General features: G+C 45.4%; 1 protein-coding gene across 1 annotated transcript in view; it reads left to right on the top strand.

Moving 5' to 3' along the window:
- Positions 1 to 392: 392 nt before the first annotated feature.
- LOC135545764 (janus kinase and microtubule-interacting protein 1-like) overlaps positions 393 to 21,688 on the top strand; it is a 50,263-nt gene continuing 28,967 nt past the window's right edge. The window contains exon 1 of the mRNA XM_064973611.1: positions 393 to 749. The gene's annotated coding sequence lies outside the window, so the exon portion shown is untranslated. The remainder of the gene's footprint in view (positions 750 to 21,688) is intronic.

The following is a 21,688-nucleotide window of genomic DNA, read 5'->3' on the forward strand; positions in this document are numbered from 1 at the left end:
TCCAGGGGCCGTCATTGAAAATTGTAATTTGTTCTTAACTGACTTGCCGAGTTAAAAGGTAAAATAAATTATAATAATAAATAAAACAAATCGCACAATTCCTAGTTCTGACTAACACATGAACCCGACATCATATAGGCTTCTATCCAGTCTTAATAGCTGGGGAGCGTTCAGCAGGACGTTTTGAACGTTCAGATATACGTATGTTGGTTCTTTGTAGAACAAATATGCCTCTCCGATATAAGGAATCACGTTAGCTCTATTCACGGCATTTCTATCTGCAACGTTCGAAAACGTTTGGCAACTGAACGTGGCCTTGGGACGCTGGATGAAACGTTTTGAAAGCCAACGTCATGTGTAGGCGTGGCGTGTGACAGTGTGCCGGGTGTGCCTCGAGAAACCCACAGCAGTACAGTAAATCCAGTCTGGCCACCACGTTAACGTTTTAGTGGAATTTAGCCTGCATTTTGCTGAACGTTACTCTCTGCTGCTGGTTAAAAAGGGGTTAATTAATTGCAGGCTATTTGAGAAGATAAGTTTGTAATTTACCTGCCCGACTGCGAAAAAAAGAGAACGCCCAGCTGCACAGCATCTCTGAAATCGAGGTGAGGGGTGCGCTCTCTCTCGGACGGATGCCGAGGCTCCGCTGCCGTAGTGGATGAGAACCAGTCAACCAGAAACGTTTGACATCTCTGTCGGAGCCCCAAACAGACAAGGCTACCTCCCACTTGATGACAGACAACATTTAAGTAAGTGTATATGTTGGCCCCACAGCTCTGCCGGCTTATAAATGTGTGCTACCTGCGCAAACTCTTGACAGGCAGGCAGACTGGATTCTACGGAGAGCGACGTCCTCTGATATCGAGGTAGTGCTGGCATCGCCTCGCTGTATGGATACATGCGTTTACATTGTGAGTCCGTGAAAATCAGTCTAGGCTGCGGATGTTGCAACACGACCATAATAGTATAATATACTGTTCTACAACTTTTTAGAGACCGGCATATCGGTCATGATGCTGTGGTCTGCAGTCGGTGGCGGTTAATAGCTGATGTGCTGGTGACATGTCCATCTCCAGCTACAGATGTTGAAAAATAAGTTGTGATTTATGGGTCTGGACTGTAGCCAACAACGGCGTGTTAAAGTTGTGTATTACAATGGCTAGAAGCCTATATGACATTGGTGCATGGCATATGGTAGCAAGGCAAAATACACCCGATCATTAGTTAGGCTTTAACATGTTTGTTATGTTGCCCATTGATCACCAGCCACAGTCGGTTAGCTACAGGGTGGAAATGACACGAGCACCCGTGGGGCGTGATCCTCAGACCGGGCAGCACGCTCAAGACTGGTATTTTGCATGTGCTTATTTGCACGTCGTGGGCTGTGCTCTTCATCATGGCACCCATCCATGGCCAATGGTGGAACATTGTGTTTTTATCAGAATGACAGCCTACTACTGACTGATGTGGACACCGGACTGATGGTGGGTTTGTACAGAGCTCCACACAGCCGAGGGTGTGGTTGGACACACATCCCAGCTAGCCTGTCAGACCAGAGGCATAACCCCCCCAAATCTCCCAGGCTTTCGGGATGATTTGACAGCTCATTATAGTTGGCCGAAAGAAAAGAACGTCTCTGCCTGGTCCCTGACAGTAGCCTGCACCCCTCCACCATGCTGTCGAACAGGTTTAGTGTTTGTCGAGAGTGAGACTAGCCTACACAACAGTACCTACACTACAGTACCTACACTACAGTACTCTACCTACACTACACTACTGTACCTACACTACACTACTGTACCTACACTACACTACAGTACCTACACTACTGTACATACACTACACTACTGTACCTACACTACTGTACCTACACTACAGTAACTACACTACTGTTCCAACACTACACTACTGTACCTACACTACTGTACATACACTACTGTACCTACACTACAGTACTGTACCTACACTACACTACTGCACCTACAGTACCTACACTACTGTACCTACACTACACTACAGTACCGACACCACTGTACCTACACTACACTACTGTACCTACACTACTGTACCTACACTACTGTACCTACACTACTGTACCTACACTACACTACTGTACCTACACTACAGTAACTACACTACTGTTCCAACACTACACTACTGTACCTACACTACTGTACATACACTACTGTACCTACACTACAGTACTGTACCTACACTACTGCACCTACAGTACCTACACTACTGTACCTACACTACACTACAGTACCTACACTACTGTACCTACACTACACTACTGTACCTACACTACAGTACCTACACTACTTTACCTACACTACAGTACCTACACTACAGTACCTACACTACAGTACCTACACTACACTACAGTACCTACACTACAGTACCTACACTACAGTACCTACACTACAGTACCTACACTACAGTACCTACACTACACTACTGTTCCTTCACTACAGTACCTACACTACTGTACCTACACTACACTACTGTACCTACACTACAGTACCTACACTACTGTACCTACACTACACTACTGTACCTACACTACACTACTGTACCTACACTACACTACAGTACCTACACTACTTTACCTACACTACACTACAGTACCTACACTACAGTACCTACACTACAGTACCTACACTACACTACTGTACCTACACTACAGTACCTACAGTACAGTACCTACACTACACGACTGTACCTACACGACTGTACCTACACGACTGTATCTACACTACACTACCTACACTACACTACCTACACTACACTACCTACACTACTGTACCTACACTACAGTACCTACACTACACTACTGTACTTACACTACATTACTTACACTACAGTACAGTACCTACACTACACTACAGTACCTACACTACACTACTGTACCTACACTACACTACAGTACCTACACTACTGCACCTACAGTACAGTACCTACACTACACAACTGTACCTACACGACTGTACCTACACGACTGTACCTCCACTACAGTACTGTACCTATACTACACTACTGTACCTACACTACTGTACCTACACTACTGTACCTACACTACCTACACTACTGTACCTACACTACACTACAGTACCTACACTACTGTACCTACACTACTGTACCTACACTACACTACTGTACCTACTCTACTGTACCTACTCTACTGTACCTACACGACTGTACCTACACGACTGTACCTACACGACTGTACCTACACGACTGTACCTACACTACACTACTGTACCTACACTACACTACACTACTGTACATACACTACAGTACCTACACTACACTACAGTACCTACACTACAGTACCTACACTACTGTACCTACACTACTGTACCTACACTACACGACTGTACCTACACGACTGTACCTACACTACTGTACCTACACTACTGTACCTACACTACACTACACTACTGTACCTACTCTACTGTACCTACTCTACTGTACCTACTCTACTGTACCTACACGACTGTACCTACACGACTGTACCTACACGACTGTACCTACACTACAGTACCTACACTACACTACAGTACCTACACTACTGTACCTACACTACACGACTGTACCTACACTACTGTACCTACACTACTGTACCTACACTACACTACACTACTGTACCTACTCTACTGTACCTACTCTACTGTACCTACACGACTGTACCTACACGACTGTACCTACACTACACGACTGTACCTACACTACTGTACCTACACTACTGTACCTACACTACACTACACTACTGTACCTACTCTACTGTACCTACACGACTGTACCTACACTACTGTACCTACACGACAGTACCTACACGACTGTACCTACACGACTGTACCTACACGACTGTACCTACACTACACTACTGTACCTACACTACACTACACTGTACCTACACTACTGTACCTACACTACAGTAGTGTATATTGCACAAAGCAGCTGGATGCACAGCCATTCCAGTAACGGTGCATTGGTAAAATCACCGGGGAAGCCAAGCCAGAAAAAAAGACACATTACAACAATATGAGGTGTGATAATTGCGTTGTTTGCTCTATAACTTATTCATATGCCTTGCGGCCGTGATATATGCCTAAAGGCTAAAGCCGAGTCAAAATGAAGACAGTGGCAGAATAAATTTAACCACACCTTTGTTTCATTACAAAACGGGAGAGCAGCCTGTCTGGTGAAGTCCACAACACATATTGCATTTAACAAACAGTTACATGACCTGCAGCATGGTAAAGAAAGTTAATGTTTCTGACATTTTCAGACAACTAAATAACTATTGATTTAGAACCATGGAGAATTACTGCAAGTTGCAAAGAACAGGAGCAGCCTCCACTATTCCAGCCTCACTTCTGCTTAGTCTAATACAGTCACAACTAAAATATACCAGAAACAATTTAGTCCAATCAATGTAAACTAAATATAATGTGGCTTCCATGGTTCTGATTTGTGTGTGTGTTCATGCAAGAGGAAAATACATATTGACTCGCTCTACTTCAAATCAAATTTTATTGGTCACATACACATGGTTAGCAGATGTTAATGCGAGTGTAGTGAAATGCTTGTGCTTCTAGTTCCGACCATGCAGTAATATATAAGTAATCTAACAATTTCACAACAACTACCTTATACACACAAGTGTACTTGTAGGGAAACGCCAATGCCCTCCTCTCTTTCATGTTTATGAAATGTCTATGACTGTCATACAGTACACACATTTATTTTTGTTGACCTACTGTAGGCTGCTAAAAAGCTTGCTCGCTAGCCTAACTTCCTTTCATGGGCAAAGTTAGCAAGTTTACATTAGCCTTCTACATCTAACTACATATTGAACGTGCGTCCCGTAATGTATTTTATGGTTGGATGAGTTGGCCGAAAGAATCGCCATTTTAATCATTGGCCAGTACAGATAATTAAGTAAAACCATAAATCCATCCATGGCTAATTTAGGAAAATGACCATTTTAGCTAGCCAGCCACCAGAGTACAACAACACAACGAGATGCAACAGTTCAAGTTGTTTCTATCGATGACGTATTTCTCTGTGATAGGAGTGAAGCCAAATCCGATCTGGTAAAAAGAAAATCTAACTGTTTTCACTGTTTTCCACAGTTGAGCTCGCTCCGTTTAGCTCAATGCCGACGGGCTATTATCTTATAGGCCAAATGCTCGCGGGCTTCCGGTTGGATTCAATGCTACGAGCAGCAACAATGTCATACTCTTTATAACCAGATAGGGTCAGATATATGGCCTACACATACTTAGACAGAGGGGCGCTGTTTCGCTAGCTCGCATGCTTTCTCCAGTGATGCAAATTGAAGGAAATTATGAAAACATACATTATTTAATGTTTTATTTTTTTCTTGGAAGCCTGGCTTCTCTTGGCATCCATGAGTTTATGCCACTGATGATTTCTCCAAGTGTACACACTACATATGTGGCGTGCTTACATCATTATTGATGGAGGATCGCAGGTGCTTTGGGTGTGTGTGTGCACATGGTGATGAACCCAAATGTGCCATCAGGTTGACTTTTTCCTAATTGGATTGTGGTACGGAAACATCGACCTAGAATAGAGCAACGTCTTTAGGGCAACATCTTTAGGGCAACATCTGCCTGCCCTAGACTGTTTGCTCTTTCCTCCTGCCCTAACTCACCCCTTCTCCTCTAACCCTCAAGCTCCTAACAGTAGTCCCCCTTCCCTGTTATCCCTGCCCTTCTAATACATTTAGTATTGCCCTGCTCCGCCTTCCCTCCCTCACTTTTCATACGGATAAGTACTCTCTCCTTGCTTTCAATGCTGGGTCTGTATCCCTGTTCCTCACCTCTGACCTCCTAGCCCTCTCTCCTTAGCCTTGAGAAGGGTTAGTGGTAAGAGAGACCCTCCTAGAAGTAGTCTAATGAAAGCAGTGGTGGGGTTTCACACCCACAGACAGTCAGGCAGCAGTGTGGAGGGGACATTTAGCCCAGTGCATTCAGATTGTGAGATGGAGAGAGGGGGGGATGAGAAGGGGGAGATGGAGAGAGAGAGAATGAGAGAGAGGGCGAGGCTTAACGAGATTACTGGATGCTCTATCATCTGTGTGTGAGGGGATGAGGAGGGGCGGCTACTGCTGACACACACAGACAGACAAACACACACACACAGACACAGATAGACAGACAGTCACATGATGGTCCTACCAATGAGCACCCAACCGCTGCCTATTAACACAGAACAGCCACACCTCTGCTGTACGATCGCACCCTCTCCTATATAAGTCCCATCCATTGCTGCATCACATTCAGCATAGTAGTACTTTAAATAGACTGCATGGTTAGTGTTGAGCCCTGCGCCCCCTCCCTTCACCAAACACTGCAGCGCCCATCATGACTTGGACTGTTGTGAATATAGAGTTGTTTGTATTCATGGTTGCTGTGTGTGAATGACGAGACGGTAGTTATGTGTTTGTATTGGTCCAGTCATTGTGTGTGAACATGGCTGTTAGTGTGGTGTATGGTTACGGGATCATTTTATGAGAGTATTGTGTGGTTTTGACAGTATTATGGTTGTTTGTTGTTTTGAGTGAGTAGCATTGCAATTATAGTGTAGTTGGGTTTCGGTGTGGTGTGTGTGAATTGGATTGCTGTTATGTTTTTTTGCCACGTTACCCTGCTCTGCAGTGACCCAACCTCCCAGCCACTTAACCATAGTCAGTGGTGTAAAGCACTTATGTAGTACTTTAAAGTATTTTTACTTAAGTATTTTTTTTGTACTTTATATTTTTGACTACATTTACTTCACTACATTCCTAAAGAAAATCATGTACTTTTTACTCCATACATTTTCCCTGACTATTAGTATTAGTTACAATTTGAATGCTTAGCAGGACAGTAAAAAGGAGTGTTGGAGTGTTCCCCTGGCTGTCAAAAAAGTTAGCTTTTACTTTGTACTTTTACTCAAGTATGACAATTGAGTACTTTTTCTACCACTGTACTGAAGTACATTTTACTCAAGTAATATTTTACTGGGTGACTTTCACTTTTACTTGAGTCATTTTATATTAAGGTATCTTTACCTTTACTCAAGTATGACAATTGAGTCCTTTTCCACCTCTGACCATAGCCCTGTAGTTACCCAATCTTCCAGCCACTGAACTGTAGGCTTATTGTTACCCAATCTTCTAGCCACTGAACTGTAGGCTTATTGTTACCCAATCTTCTAGCCACTGAACTGTAGGCCTATCGTTACCCAATCTTCTAGCCACTGAACTGTAGGCTTATTGTTACCCAATCTTCTAGCCACTGAACTGTAGGCTTATCGTTACCCAATCTTCCAGCCACTGAACTGTAGGCTTATTGTTACCCAATCTTCCAGCCACTGAACTGTAGGCTTATCGTTACCCAATCTTCCAGCCACTGAACTGTAGGCTTATTGTTACCCAATCTTCTAGCCACTGAACTGTAGGCTTATCGTTACCCAATCTTCTAGCCACTGAACTGTAGGCTTATTGTTACCCAATCTTCTAGCCACTGAACTGTAGGCTTATTGTTACCCAATCTTCTAGCCACTGAACTGTAGGCTTATTGTTACCCAATCTTCTAGCCACTGAACTGTAGGCTTATCGTTACCCAATCTTCTAGCCACTGAACTGTAGGCTTATCGTTACCCAATCTTCTAGCCACTGAACTGTAGGCTTATTGTTACCCAATCTTCTAGCCACTGAACTGTAGGCTTATTGTTACCCAATCTTCTAGCCACTGAACTGTAGGCTTATTGTTACCCAATCTTCCAGCCACTGAACTGTAGGCTTATTGTTACCCAATCTTCCAGCCACTGAACTGTAGGCTTATTGTTACCCAATCTTCCAGCCACTGAACTGTAGGCTTATTGTTACCCAATCTTCCAGCCACTGAACTGTAGGCTTATCGTTACCCAACCGTAGGCTTATTGTTACCCAACCGTAGGCCTATCGTTACCCAACCTTCCAGCCACTGAACTGTAGGCTTATCGTTACCCAATCTTCCAGCCACTGAACTGTAGGCTTATTGTTACCCAATCTTCTAGCCACTGAACTGTAGACCTATCGTTACCCAACCGTAGGTCTATCGTTACCCAACCTCCCAGCCACTGAACCGTAGGCCTATCGTTACCCAACTGTAGGCCTATCGTTACCCAATCTTCCAGCCACTGAACCGTAGGCCTATCGTTACCCAACCGTAGGCCTATCGTTACCCAACCTTCCAGCCACTGAACTGTAGGCTTATTTTTACCCAATCTTCCAGCCACTGAACCGTAGGCCTATCGTTACCCAACCGTAGGCTTATCGTTACCCAATCTTCCAGCCACTGAACCGTAGGCCTATCGTTACCCAACCGTAGGCCTATCGTTACCCAACCGTAGGCCTATCGTTACCCAATCTTCCAGCCACTGAACCGTAGGCCTATCGTTACCCAACCGTAGGCCTATCGTTACCCAACCTTCCAGCCACTGAACTGTAGGCTTATTGTTACCCAATCTTCCAGCCACTGAACCGTAGGCCTATCGTTACCCAACCGTAGGCCTATCGTTACCCAACCGTAGGCCTATCGTTACCCAATCTTCCAGCCACTGAACCGTAGGCCTATCGTTACCCAACCGTAGGCCTATCGTTACCCAACCGTAGGCCTATCGTTACCCAATCTTCCAGCCACTGAACCGTAGGCCTATCGTTACCCAACCTCCCAGCCAATGAACTGGGGCCTGGAGTCTGGCCGGACATGTTCTGTAAATCCACAGTCTGCTCGTTCTCTCGCTCTCTGCTGCAGCTTTTATCACAGTACAACCTGCTGAGACCACAGACTAGTGTACGTGTAACAATCCTGTTGGGAAGTAATGTACAGTATGTGTTGAGTGTGCATCCTTCCTTCCCTCCCTCCCTTCTCCCCTCCCTCTTATAGGCTCATTCCCAGCCCAGACAGTATGGGGTGTAGTATTTGTGTATAAGGGGTTGTGTTATGTGTACTTATTGGATTTTCTCTTGCTGTCTCACTTCAGTCACTTTGGCTAAGTTAATGTTTAACCCATCTCTGTCTGTGTATGTCTGTGGGCTCTGTTCTGCAGGCTGGCCATCTGTGTTTGGTCATGAGCTCTCAGCTCCAGGCCAGTCTAAAGGCATCTGCCTTCACTGCTGCACTACTGTTGCACTGAACTTATCAGATTATAGCTGCTACAGTCATTTCTGTAGTGTGGAAATACCACCTTTACTACAATGTAGTACAGAGTACACTATGTCAATTATGGTACCACATTAAAGGCTCACTCAGTACAATGTAGTGTTAACCAAAGTATAGGCCTCAGGGGTGGAAGGCTCCGGAAGGAAGGTGTGTTCTAAATAATACCACATTGTCTGGCGTAGGTTCAGGTTGGTCGTTTGGCCCAGCCGGTTCTGCTCGGGTTCTGGGTTCTCCTGTGTGGTGAGCTTCAGTACTGAGGCATAGCTTCAGTTGTTGGTGAGACTGAGAGGCAGTGTCTGGGACTCGCATCTGAACTTCTGATGGTAGTGTTTTGGGAATTTATTCTGTCAGTTCCTAGTGTTTTGGGTATTGCTTCTGTGTGATGCTTGACTGTTTGGAGCATTTGGGCGAGTTCAAAAGGGAAGCCTCTTGTGGGAAAAAAATGGAGAAAAAAAGAGCAGTATTCTGCCACTGTGTACTCTGTTTAGGGCCAAGTAGTAGTGCTCTCGCTCTGTGTTGTGTAAGTCCTCCTCAGTATTTCCTCATTAAGTCACCTTCTCCAACTCTGTTGTGTAATTAAGCCCTTTCTTGTGTTTGATAAGCAGATTGTCTCATTTAACTAGCTAGACCTCAGAGGAGCTGTTCCGTCTTTCGCACTGGCTTCCTTTCATACGACCGACTGATTAAACATGGAACCATGATCACATGATTGCTATAAATAGAGTGTGTGTATACACTAGTGGGTGTATGAATTAGTTGTGTAGACCAGTGAGAGTTATGGCCCTGTTAATGCAGAGGATTTGATGGTAATTGTTCTATATTACAGGTAGTCTCTCTCATGGAATAGGTTTTTAGAGACCTATTCAAATCGAAGTCAAATAATTCCATATGGTTGGATGAGGTCTGTCTATGTGTCACGTTGTATAAAGACAGGTGCCGGAATACTAAAACATTTTTTTTCTCTACCCAAAATAGTGTACGTCATGAACATGACGGGGACGAAGCCCAAAACAAACACGTACATATAAACTAGATGTCGACCCATTATGATTTTTTAACGCTGATACCGATGATTGGAGGACCAAAAAAAGCCGAAACCGTTTAATCGACGGATTTTTATTTATGTATATACTGCTCCAAAAAATAAAGGGAACACTTAAACAACACAATGTAACTCTAAGTCAATCACACTTCTGTGAAATCAAACTGTCCACTTAGGAAGCAACACTGACAATAAATGTTACATGCTGTTGTGCAAATGGAATAGATAACAGGTGGAAATTATAGGCAATTAGCAAGACACCCCCAATAATGGAGTGGTTCTGCAGGTGGGGGCCACAGGCCACTTCTCAGGTCCTATGCTTCCTGGCTGATGTTTTGGTCACTTTTGAATGCTGGCGGTGCTTTCACTCTAGTGGTAGCATGAGACGGAGTCTACAACCCACACAAGTGGCTCAGGTAGTGCAGCTCATCCAGGATGGCACATCAATGCGAGCTGTGGCAAGAAGGTTTGCTGTGTCTGTCAGCGTAGTGTCCAGAGCATGGAGGCGCTACCAGGAGACAGGCCACATCAGGAGACGTGGAGGAGGCGGTAGGAGGGAAACAACTCAGCAGCAGGACCGCTTCCTCTGCCTTTGTGCAAGGAGGTGCACTGTCAGAGCCCTGCAAAATGACCTCCAGCAGGCCACAAATGTGCATGTGTCTGCTCAAAAACAGACTCCATGAGGGTGGTATGAGGGCCCGACATCCACAGGTGGGTGTTGTGCTTACAGCCCAATACTGTGCAGGACGTTTGGCATTTGCCAGAGAACACCAAGATTGGCAAATTCGCCACTGGCGCCCTGTGCTCTTCACAGATGAAAGCAGGTTCACACTGAGCACGTGACAGAGTCTGGAGATGCCGTGGAGAACGTTCTGCTGCCTGCAACATCCTCCAGCATGACCGGTTTGGCGGTGGGTCAGTCATGGTGTGGGGTGGCATTTCTTTGGGGGGCTGTACAGCCCTCCATGTGCTCGCCAGAGGTAGCCTGACTGCCATTAGGTACCGAGATGAGATCCTCAGACCCCTTGTGAGACCATATGCTGGTGCGGTTGGCCCTGGGTTCCGCCTAATGCAAGACAATGCAAGACCTCATGTGGCTGGAGTGTGTCAGCAGTTCCTGCAAGAGGAAGGCATTGATGCTATGGGCTGGCCCGCCCGTTCCCCAGACCTGAATCCAATTGAGCACATCTGGGACAACATGTCTCGCTCCATCCACCAATGCCACATTGCACCACAGACTGTCCAAGACTTGGCGGATGCTTTAGTCCAGGTCTGGGAGGAGATCCCTCAGGAGACCATCCGCCACCTCATCAGGAGCATGCCCAGGCGTTGTAGGGAGGTCATACAGGCACGTGGAGCCCACACACACTCATTTTGACTTGTTTTAAGGACATTACATCAAAGTTGGATCAGCCTGTAGTGTGGTTTTCCACTTTAATTTTGAGTGTGACTCCAATTCCAGACCTCCATGGGTTGATAAATTTGATTTCCATTGATAATATTTGTGTGATTTTGTTGTCAGCACATTCAACTATGTAAAGAAAAAAGTATTTAATAAGAATATTTCCTTCATTCAGATCTAGGATGTGTTATTTTAGTGTTCCCTTTATTTTTTTGAGCAATATATATATTTGTAATGACAATTACAACCATACTGAATGAACACTTATTTTTAACTGTAACGTCCGGGGTGTAGTGGCTGAGAAGTCAGGCGCAGGAAGCACAGAGTTCAGGGTAGTGCTATACTTTTAATGCACAAAACCGGTGAACATACACCAACCCCACGGAACACAGGGCGCACACCAAAACAAATGCCCCAAACACGGGGGACTTAAACAGTCCAGCAAAACCCAAGAAACTTGGAAAACCGTTACACACAGACGTGTACACACGTACATCAAACAATCCCGCACAACCAGTAGGCGGGCCTGCTGGATAATAAAGACCAAACAATCCCTCACAACCAGTAGGCCTGCCTGCTGGAATAATAAAGACCAAAAAATCCTGCACAACCAGTAGGCCTGCTGGATAATAAAGACCAAACAATCGTGCACAACCAGTAGGCGGGCCTGCTGTATAATAAAGACCAAACAATCCCTCACAACCAGTAGGTGGGCCTGCTGGATAATAAAGACCAAACAATCCTGCACAACCAGTAGGCGGGCCTGCTGGATAATAAAGACCAAACAATCCCTCACAACCAGTAGGCGGGCCTGCTGGATAATAAAGACCAAACAATCCCTCACAACCAGTAGGCCTGCTGGATAATAAAGACCAAACAATCCCTCACAACCAGTAGGCCTGCTGGATAATAAAGACCAAACAATCCAGCACAGCCAGTAGGCGGGGAAAGGGGGAAAAGGGATCAGTGGCAGCTTGTAGGCCGGTGACAACGACCGCCGAGCACCACCCGAACAGGAAGGGGAGCCACCTTCGATAGGAGTCGTGATAATAAACCCCCCACCCCCTGACGCCAAACAATCGTGCACAACCAGGCCCCCTGGATAATAAAGCGCAATAAACAGCGCAATGCTTGAAGCACAGCGATGAACTGCTGGCAAACACAGTAAAGTGCTGTTTGAATGAATGCTTATGAGCCTGCTGGTGACTACCACCTCTGTCAGACTGCTCTGTCAAATCATAGACTTAACTATAATATAATAACACACAGAAAAACGAGCCTGCTGGTGACTACCACCTCAGTCAGACTGCTATATCAAATCATAGACTTAACTATAATATAATAACACAGAAATACGAGCCTGCTGCTGCCTACCACCGCTCAGACTGCTATATCAAATCATAGACTTAACTATAATATAATAACACAGAAATACGAGCCTGCTGCTGCCTACCACCGCTCAGTCAGACTGCTATATCAAATCATAGACTTAACTATAATATAATAACACAGAAATACGAGCCTGCTGCTGCCTACCATCGCTCAGTCAGACTGCTATATCAAATCATAGACTTAACTATAATATAATAACACAGAAATACGAGCCTGCTGGTGACTACCACCTCAGTCAGACTGCTATATCAAATCATAGACTTAACTATAATATAATAACACAGAAATACGAGCCTGCTGCTGCCTACCACCGCTCAGTCAGACTGCTATATCAAATCATAGACTTAACTATAATATAATAACATAGGAATACGAGCCTTATGTCATTAATATGGTCAAATCCGGAAACTATCATTTCGAAAACAAAACGTTTATTCTTTCAGTGAAATACAGAACCGTTCTGTATTTTACCTAACGTGTGGCATCCCTAAGTCTAAATATTGCTGTTACATTGCACCACCTTCAATGTTATGTCATAATTACGTAAAGTTCTGGCAAATTAGTTCGCAACGAGACAGGCTGCCCAAAATGTTGCATATACCCTGACTCTGCATGCAATGATTGCAAGATAAGTTACAATTTCCCTAGTTAAAAGAAATTGTTAGCAGGCAATATTAACTAAATATGCATGTTTAAAAATATATACATATGTATTGATTTTAAGAAAGGTGTTGATGTTTATGGTTAGGTACACATTGGTGCAATTGATAGTGCTTTTTTCGTGAATGCACTTGCTAAATCACCCGTTTGGCGAAGTAGGCTGTGATTCAATGATCAATTAACAGGCACCGCATCGATTATATGCAACGCAGGACAAGCTAGATAAACTAATAATATCATCAACCATGTGTAGTTAACTAGTGATTTATGTTAAGATTGATTGTTTTTTATAAGATATGTTTAATGCTAGCTAGCGCCTTAACTTGGCTCCTTGCTGCACTCACATAACAGGTAGTCAGTCTGCCACGCAGTCTCCTCGTGGAGTGCAATGTAATCGGCCATGATCGGTGTCCAAAAATGGCTATTACCGATTGTTATGAAAACTTAAAATTGGCCATGCCGATTAATCGGTTGACCTCTACTATAAAATCAGCAAAAAATAAACGTCCCTTTTTCAGGACCCTGTCTTTCAAAGATAATTCGTAAAACCCAAATAACTTCACAGATCATCATTGTAAAGGGTTTAAACACTGTTTCCCATGCGTGTTCAATGAACCATAATCATTTTTACATTTTTTTTAACCTTTTATTTAACTAGGCAAGTCAGTTAAGAACAAATTCTTATTTTCAATGACGGCCTAGGAACAGTGGGTTAACTGCCTGTTCAGGGGCAGAACGACAGGTTTGTACCTTGTCAGCTCGGGGATTTGAACTTGCAACCTTCCGGTTACTAGCCCAACGCTCTAACCACTAGGCTTGATTAATTAATGAACATGCAACCGTGGAACGGTCGTTAAGACACTAAGAGCTTACAGACGGTAGGCAATTAAGGTCCCAATTATGAAAACTTAGGACACTAAAGAGGCCTTTCTACTTACTCTGGAAAAACACCAAAAGAAAGATACCCAAGGTCCCTGCTCATCTGTGTGAATGTGCCTTAGGCATGCTGCAAGGAGGCATGGGGCCTGCAGATGTGGCCAGGGCAATAAATTGCAATGTCCGTGCTGTGAGACACCTAACACAGCACTACAGGAAGACAGGACAGACAGCTGATCGTCCTCATCCTGACATGACCCTCCAGCAGGACAATGCCACCAGCCATACTGCTCGTTCTGTGCATGATTTCCCTCAAGACAGGAATGTCAGTGTTCTGTCATGGCCAGCAAAGAGCCCAGATCTCAATCCCATTGAGCATGTCTGGGACTTGTTGGATTGGAGTGTGAGGGCAAGGTGCATTCCCTCCAGAAATGTCTGGGAACTTGCAGGTGCCTTGGTGGAAGAGTGGGGTAACATCTCTCAGCAAGACCTGGCAAGTCTGGTGCAGTCCATGAGGAGATGCACTGCAGTACTTAATGCAGTACTTAATACACCAGATACTGACTGACTTCTGATTTTGACCCCCCCCCCCTTTGTTTAGGGACACATTATTCAATTTCTGTTATTTCTGTGGAACATGTTCAGTTTGTCTCAGTTGTTGAATCTTACTATATTCATACACATTTTTACACATGTTAAGTTTGCTGAAAAAAAACGCAGTTGACAGTGAGAGGATGTTTTTTTCTTCTGAGTTTATATGACACATGGCTGGAACCCAAACAGAGTGAGGTGTAAACCTCTAATAAATACACGGGACGAGACCCGTAATAACAAGTGCACACTAACACGGTAACACGCAAGCCGATACAAGAGAGCACAGGTACTCACAAGACCAACGGACATGGAACAATAATCAGCAAGGACAATGGGGAACAGAGGGCACATATATACACATACTAATCAGGGAGAATGTGCGTAATGAGACAAGACAGTCCTGGGTTGGGGGTAATCATCCAGTTTAGTAATGCCTAGAAGGTGGGTGACGTAGACCTTCGGAGCTGGTGAACGGAATGAGCAGCAGTACCGGGGGAATCCGTGACACTATGTAAACGTTAACCCTCATGGGTAGGTTTGAGAGAGTTCTGCTACTATGAGTGGTATTTAGTGTTTGTCCTTTACCCTCATAAAACAACACAGCTTCCAATATTACATTCCTGCTTTTCACGGGACCTTAAAAAAAAACCCACACACACATATAGTCAGTGGGGATGAGGAAGGGAACATCTGTTCCAGGGATGTGAGGTGTATGTCTTTGATGTTTTACTAGGTTTACCAAGGAGGGGAACCCCTCCCCCATGTGTTACTGGGTTTAAGTTCCGTCTAAAACTTGGGCTGGATTCCATTATGAAATTTGTTTGCCCTTTTCCTTTGACTTAGTATAGTGGACAGCAACCTATTGAAGGCTTCCTATTGTTGTCTGTTGTTTGTTGTCTTGTGTTTTTTAAAGAGCATGTAGGGTCATTCCCAGAGGGAGGGGTTGAGACGAGGGGACGAGTAAAGCTGCCAACAAAGAGACAGTCACTACTTGAGCCTTGTCATTCACATTCCAAAACATAGATTAGGAAATGTGCTTGGAATTCATATCGACAAATCCCACCCTGCAATTGGCCGCTAATTAAAGTACACCCATAAACACACATTGAGCTACCGGCTGAGGCATGCTTCTCTTCCTGTTGGTATTGATTGCGCAAACAATTGATTCAACAAACATAGGATGCCCCTTCCCTTGAAATATGAGCTTAGCTTCTGGACTCATTCTGGTGAGGAATGAATGAATGAATGTATTTGTGTTAGTGTAATTCAATGCTAGTTGTAATAGATGCTAGTGTTAATAGATTCTAGTGTTAATAGATGCTAGTGTTAATAGATGCTAGTCTGAATAGATGCTAGTCTGAATAGATGCTAGTGTTAATATAGTATATCACAAAAGTGAGTACACCCCTCACAGTTTAGTAAATATTTGAGTATATCTGTAACGGTTTTCTTGTGGTGAAGGAGAGGCGGACCAAAATGCAGCGTGGTTTCTATTCATGGTTCTTTAATAAAGAAAACTATACATGAATAGACTAACAAAACAAGAAATGTGAAAACCTAAAACAGCCCTATCTGGTGCAAACACAGAGACAGGAACAATCACCCACCAAACAGGCTACCTAAATATGGTTCCCAATCAGAGACAATGACTAACACCTGTCTCTCTAGTGCAATGATGTCTATATTGAATTTGTATTTGTGGTCCTCTCTCTTTCTCTCTGTGTGTGAATGGGAGAATGAGATCCCTGCTTTCCCCTCCACTCTGCTCCGTGACATGATCATAGCAACGGAAGGGATGGGAGGTAGGAAATGTAGGGCAGAGTGGGGAGAGAAGGAGGAGGGGGTTCAGTGTGTCCTGGCCTTTGCAAGCTGTTACAACAGACAACTTTCTCACTCTTTCTATCTTCAAATCTCTATCTCCACTTCTCCCTCCCTCTCCAGCTCCCCCCCCCTCTCCATCTCTTCCTCCCTTGTATTCGCCCAGTGCGTGCCTGTTCATTCTGTCTGTCGGTGTGTGGTAGAGAGCTCCCCTACCCCCCAGCAATGCATTTCTGACTCTCAGTCAACCTCGTCTGAGAGATGGTCTTTAGATAAAGAAATCATGTCATCTGTGTGTGTTTAGTGTGAGTGCAACACAGGTGTGTGTGTGTCTGTGTGTGTGTGTGTGTGTGTGTCGAGAGGTCTGAAATCCTCCGGGAGGCTCTTTCTCCTTCCCAGGGTAATTTGGGTAATTTGCTGTGGGATGAGTGAAGTTTAAGAGCAAGGGTAGTCTTGGTAGCAATTGCTGCCATCTGTGTGAGTAGTGAGTGAGTGTGTGAAAGGATGGAGGAGCAGCCTGCGGGCTTAATGCTTCATTCAACTAAATGTTGAATTATTTATTTAATACTCAGCAGAAAGGGAAGGTTACTGGGTTACACTGGAACACTTCCACAGCATTATGAATCTAGTAAGAGACACTTCAGTCCATTCTCTACGTGGACATTCCAGGACAGGAGGGCACTGTTGCTATATTCTGTCATACTGTATAATAAAACCTCTCCTGTCTGCAGTCCAACACTTAGACAACATGACTCCCTACAAGAACCTCATTAGAACTACACAGTCGGTTCCGTGTGGCTCACAACACTAGGGTTGTGGGTTTGATCAAATATATTAACTCATTACTGTAAGTCGCTCTGGATAAGAGCGTCTGCTAAATGACAAACAATGTAAAGAGAAGGGCCGGGAGAGAGGAGTAGAGTGGGGCCAGGAGAGAGGAGTAGAGTGGGGCCAGGAGAGAGGAGTAGAGTGGGCCCAGGAGAGAGGAGTGGAGTGGGCCCAGGAGAGAGGAGTAGAGTGGGGCCGGGAGAGGGGAGTAGAGTGGGGCCGGGAGAGGGGAGTAGAGTGGGGCCGGGAGAGGGGAGTAGAGTGGGGCCGGGAGAGGGGAGTAGAGTGGGGCCGGGAGAGGGGAGTAGAGTGGGGCCGGGAGAGGGGAGTAGAGTGAGGCCGGGAGAGGGGAGTAGAGTGGGGCCGGGAGAGGGGAGTAGAGTGGGGCCGGGAGAGGGGAGTAGAGTGGGGCCGGGAGAGGGGAGTAGAGTGGGGCCGGGAGAGGGGAGTAGAGTGGGGCCGGGAGAGGGGAGTAGAGTGGCTATAGGGCTCTCTCTTTGCCGTAGGGCTCTCTCGGCTTTGGTGTCCTCTTGGCTGTAGGGCTCTCTCTTGGCTGTAGGGCTCTCTCTTGGCTGTAGGGCTCTCTCTTGGCTGTAGGGCTCTCTCTTGGCTGTAGGGCTCTCTCTTTGCCGTAGGGCTCTCTCGGCTTTGGTGTCCTCTTGGTTGTAGGGCTCTCTCTTGGCTGTAGGGCTCTCTCTTGGCTGTAGGGCTCTCTCTTGGCTGTAGGGCTCTCTCTTGGCTGTAGGGCTCTCTCTTTGCCGTAGGGCTCTCTCGGCTTTGGTGTCCTCTTGGCTGTAGGGCTCTCTCTTGGCTGTAGGGCTCTCTCTTGGCTGTAGGGCTCTCTCTTGGCTGTAGGGCTCTCTCTTGGCTGTAGGGCTCTCTCTTGGCTGTAGGGCTCTCTCGGCTTTGGTGTCCTCTTGGCTGTAGGGTTCTCTCTTGGCTGTAGGGCTCTCTCTTGGCTGTAGGGCTCTCTCTTGGCTGTAGGGCTCTCTCTTGGCTGTAGGGCTCTCTCGGCTTTGGTGTCCTCTTGGCTGTAGGGTTCTCTCTTGGCTGTAGGGTTCTCTCTTGGCTGTAGGGCTCTCTCTTGGCTGTAGGGCTCTCTCGGCTTCTCTTGGCTGTAGTAGTAGAGGGTTCTCTTGGCCGTAGGGCTGTCTCTTGGCCGTAGGGCTCTCTCTTGGCCGTAGGGCTCTCTCTTGGCTGTATGGCTCTCTCTTTGCCATAGGGCTCTCTCGGCTTTGGTGTCCTCTTGGCTGTAGGGCTCTCTCGGCTTCTCTTGGCTGTGGTAGTAGAGGGTTCTCTTGGCTGTAAGATTCTCTTGGTTGTAGAGGGTTCTCCTGGCAGTTGGGTTCTCCTGGCTTTAGGGCTCTCTTGGCTGTAGTAGTAGAGGGTTCTCTTGGCTGTAGAGGGTTCTCTTGGCTGTAGGCTTCTCTTGGCGGTAGTAGTGGAGGGTTCTCTTGGCTGTAGGGTTATCTTTGCTGTATTAGTAGAGGTTTCTCTTGACTGTATTAGTAGAGATTGATTTCTCTTGGCTGTAGGGTTTCTCTTTGCTGTATTAGTAGAGGTTTCTCTTGGCTGTAGGGTTTCTCTTTGCTGTATTAGTAGAGGTTTCTCTTGGTTGTAGGGTTCCTCTGCTGTATTAGTAGAGGTTTCTCTTGACTGTAGGGTTTCTCTTGGCTGTATTAGTAGAGGTTTCTCTTGACTGTAGGGTTTCTCTTGGCTGTATTAGTAGAGGTTTCTCTTGGCTGTAGGGTTTCTCTTTGCTGTATTAGTAGAGGTTTCTCTTGGTTGTAGGGTTCCTCTGCTGTATTAGTAGAGGTTTCTCTTGACTGTAGGGTTTCTCTTGACTGTAGGGTTTCTCTTGACTGTAGGGTTTCTCTTGGCTGTATTAGTAGAGGTTTCTCTTGACTGTAGGGTTTCTCTTGGCTGTATTAGTAGAGGTTTCTTTTGGCTCTAGGGGTTCTCTTTGCTGTATTAGTAGAGCTTTCTCTTGGCTGTAGAGGTTTCTCTTGGCTGTAGAGGTTTCTCTTGGCTGTAGAGGTTTCTCTTGGCTGTAGAGGTTTCTCTTGGCTGTAGAGGTTTCTCTTGGCTGTAGAGGTTTCTCTTGGCTGTAGGGGTTTCTCTTGGCTGTAGGGGTTTCTCTTGGCTGTAGGGGTTTCTCTTGGCTGTAGGGGTTTCTCTTGGCTGTAGGGGTTTCTCTTGGCTGTAGGGGTTTCTCTTGGCTGTAGGGGTTTCTCTTGGCTGTATTAGTAGAGGTTTCTCTTGGCTGTATTAGTAGAGGTTTCTCTTGGCTGTATTAGTAGAGGTTTTTCTTGGCTGTATTAGTAGAGGTTTTTCTTGGCTGTATTAGTAGAGGTTTTTCTTGGCTGTATTAGTAGAGGTTTTTCTTGGCTGTATTAGTAGAGGTTTTTCTTGGCTGTATTAGTAGAGGTTTCTCTTGGCTGTATTAGTAGAGGTTTCTCTTGGCTGTAGGGGTTCTCTTTGCTGTAGGCTTCTCTTGGCGGTAGTAGTGGAGGGTTCTCTTGGCTGTAGGGTTATCTTTGCTGTATTAGTAGAGGTTTCTCTTGACTGTATTAGTAGAGATTGATTTCTCTTGGCTGTAGTGTTTCTCTTTGCTGTATTAGTAGAGGTTTCTCTTGGCTGTAGGGTTTCTCTTTGCTGTATTAGTAGAGGTTTCTCTTGGCTGTAGGGTTTCTCTTGGCTGTATTAGTAGAGGTTTCTCTTGGTTGTAGGGTTCCTCTGCTGTATTAGTAGAGGTTTCTCTTGACTGTAGGGTTTCTCTTGACTGTAGGGTTTCTCTTGGCTGTATTAGTAGAGGTTTCCCTTGACTGTAGGGTTTCTCTTGACTGTAGGGTTTATCTTGGCTGTATTAGTAGAAGTTTCTCTTGGCTGTAGGGGTTTCTCTTGGCTGTAGGGGTTTCTCTTGGCTGTAGGGGTTTCTCTTGGCTGTAGGAGTTTCTCTTGGCTGTAGGGGTTTCTCTTGGCTGTAGGGGTTTCTCTTGGCTGTAGGGGTTTCTCTTGGCTGTAGGGGTTTCTCTTGGCTGTAGGGGTTTCTCTTGGCTGTAGGGGTTTCTCTTGGCTGTATTAGTAGGGGTTTTTCTTGGCTGTATTAGTAGAGGTTTCTCTTGGCTGTAGGGGGTTCTCTTGGCTGTAGAGGGTCCTCTTGGCTGTAGGGGTTATCTTGGCTGTAGGGGTTCTCTTTGCTGTATTAGTAGAGGTTCCTCTTGGCTGTAGGGTTTCTCTTTGCTGTATTAGTATAGGTTTCTCTTGGCTGTAGGGTTTCTCTTTGCTGTATTAGTAGAGGTTTCTCTTGACTGTAGGGTTTCTCTTGACTGTAGGGTTTCTCTTGACTGTAGGGTTTCCCTTGGCTGTAGGGTTTCTCTTTGCTGTATTAGTAGAGGTTTCTCTTGGCTGTAGGGTTTCTCTTTGCTGTATTAGTAGAGGTTTCTCTTGGCTGTAGGGTTTCTCTTGACTGTAGGGTTTATCTTGGCTGTATTAGTAGAGGTTTCTCTTGGCTGTAGGGTTTCTCTTGGCTGTAGGGGTTCTCTTGGCTGTAGGGTTCTCTTGGCTGTAGGGTTTCTCTTTGCTGTATTAGTAGAGGTTTCTCTTGGCTGTAGGGTTTCTCTTGGCTGTAGGGTTTCTCTTGGCTGTAGGGTTTCTCTTGGCTGTAGGGTTTCTCTTGGCTGTAGGGTTTCTCTTGGCTGTAGGGTTCTCTTGGCTGTAGGGTTTCTCTTTGCTGTATTAGTAGAGGTTTCTCTTGGCTGTAGGGTTTCTCTTTGCTGTATTAGTAGAGGTTTCTCTTGGCTGTAGGGTTCTCTTGGCTGTAGGGTTCTCTTGGCTGTAGTAGTAGTAGATGGT

The sequence above is a fragment of the Oncorhynchus masou genome, chromosome 9, assembly GCF_036934945.1.
Source record: "Oncorhynchus masou masou isolate Uvic2021 chromosome 9, UVic_Omas_1.1, whole genome shotgun sequence".
Lineage (NCBI taxonomy): Eukaryota > Metazoa > Chordata > Actinopteri > Salmoniformes > Salmonidae > Oncorhynchus > Oncorhynchus masou.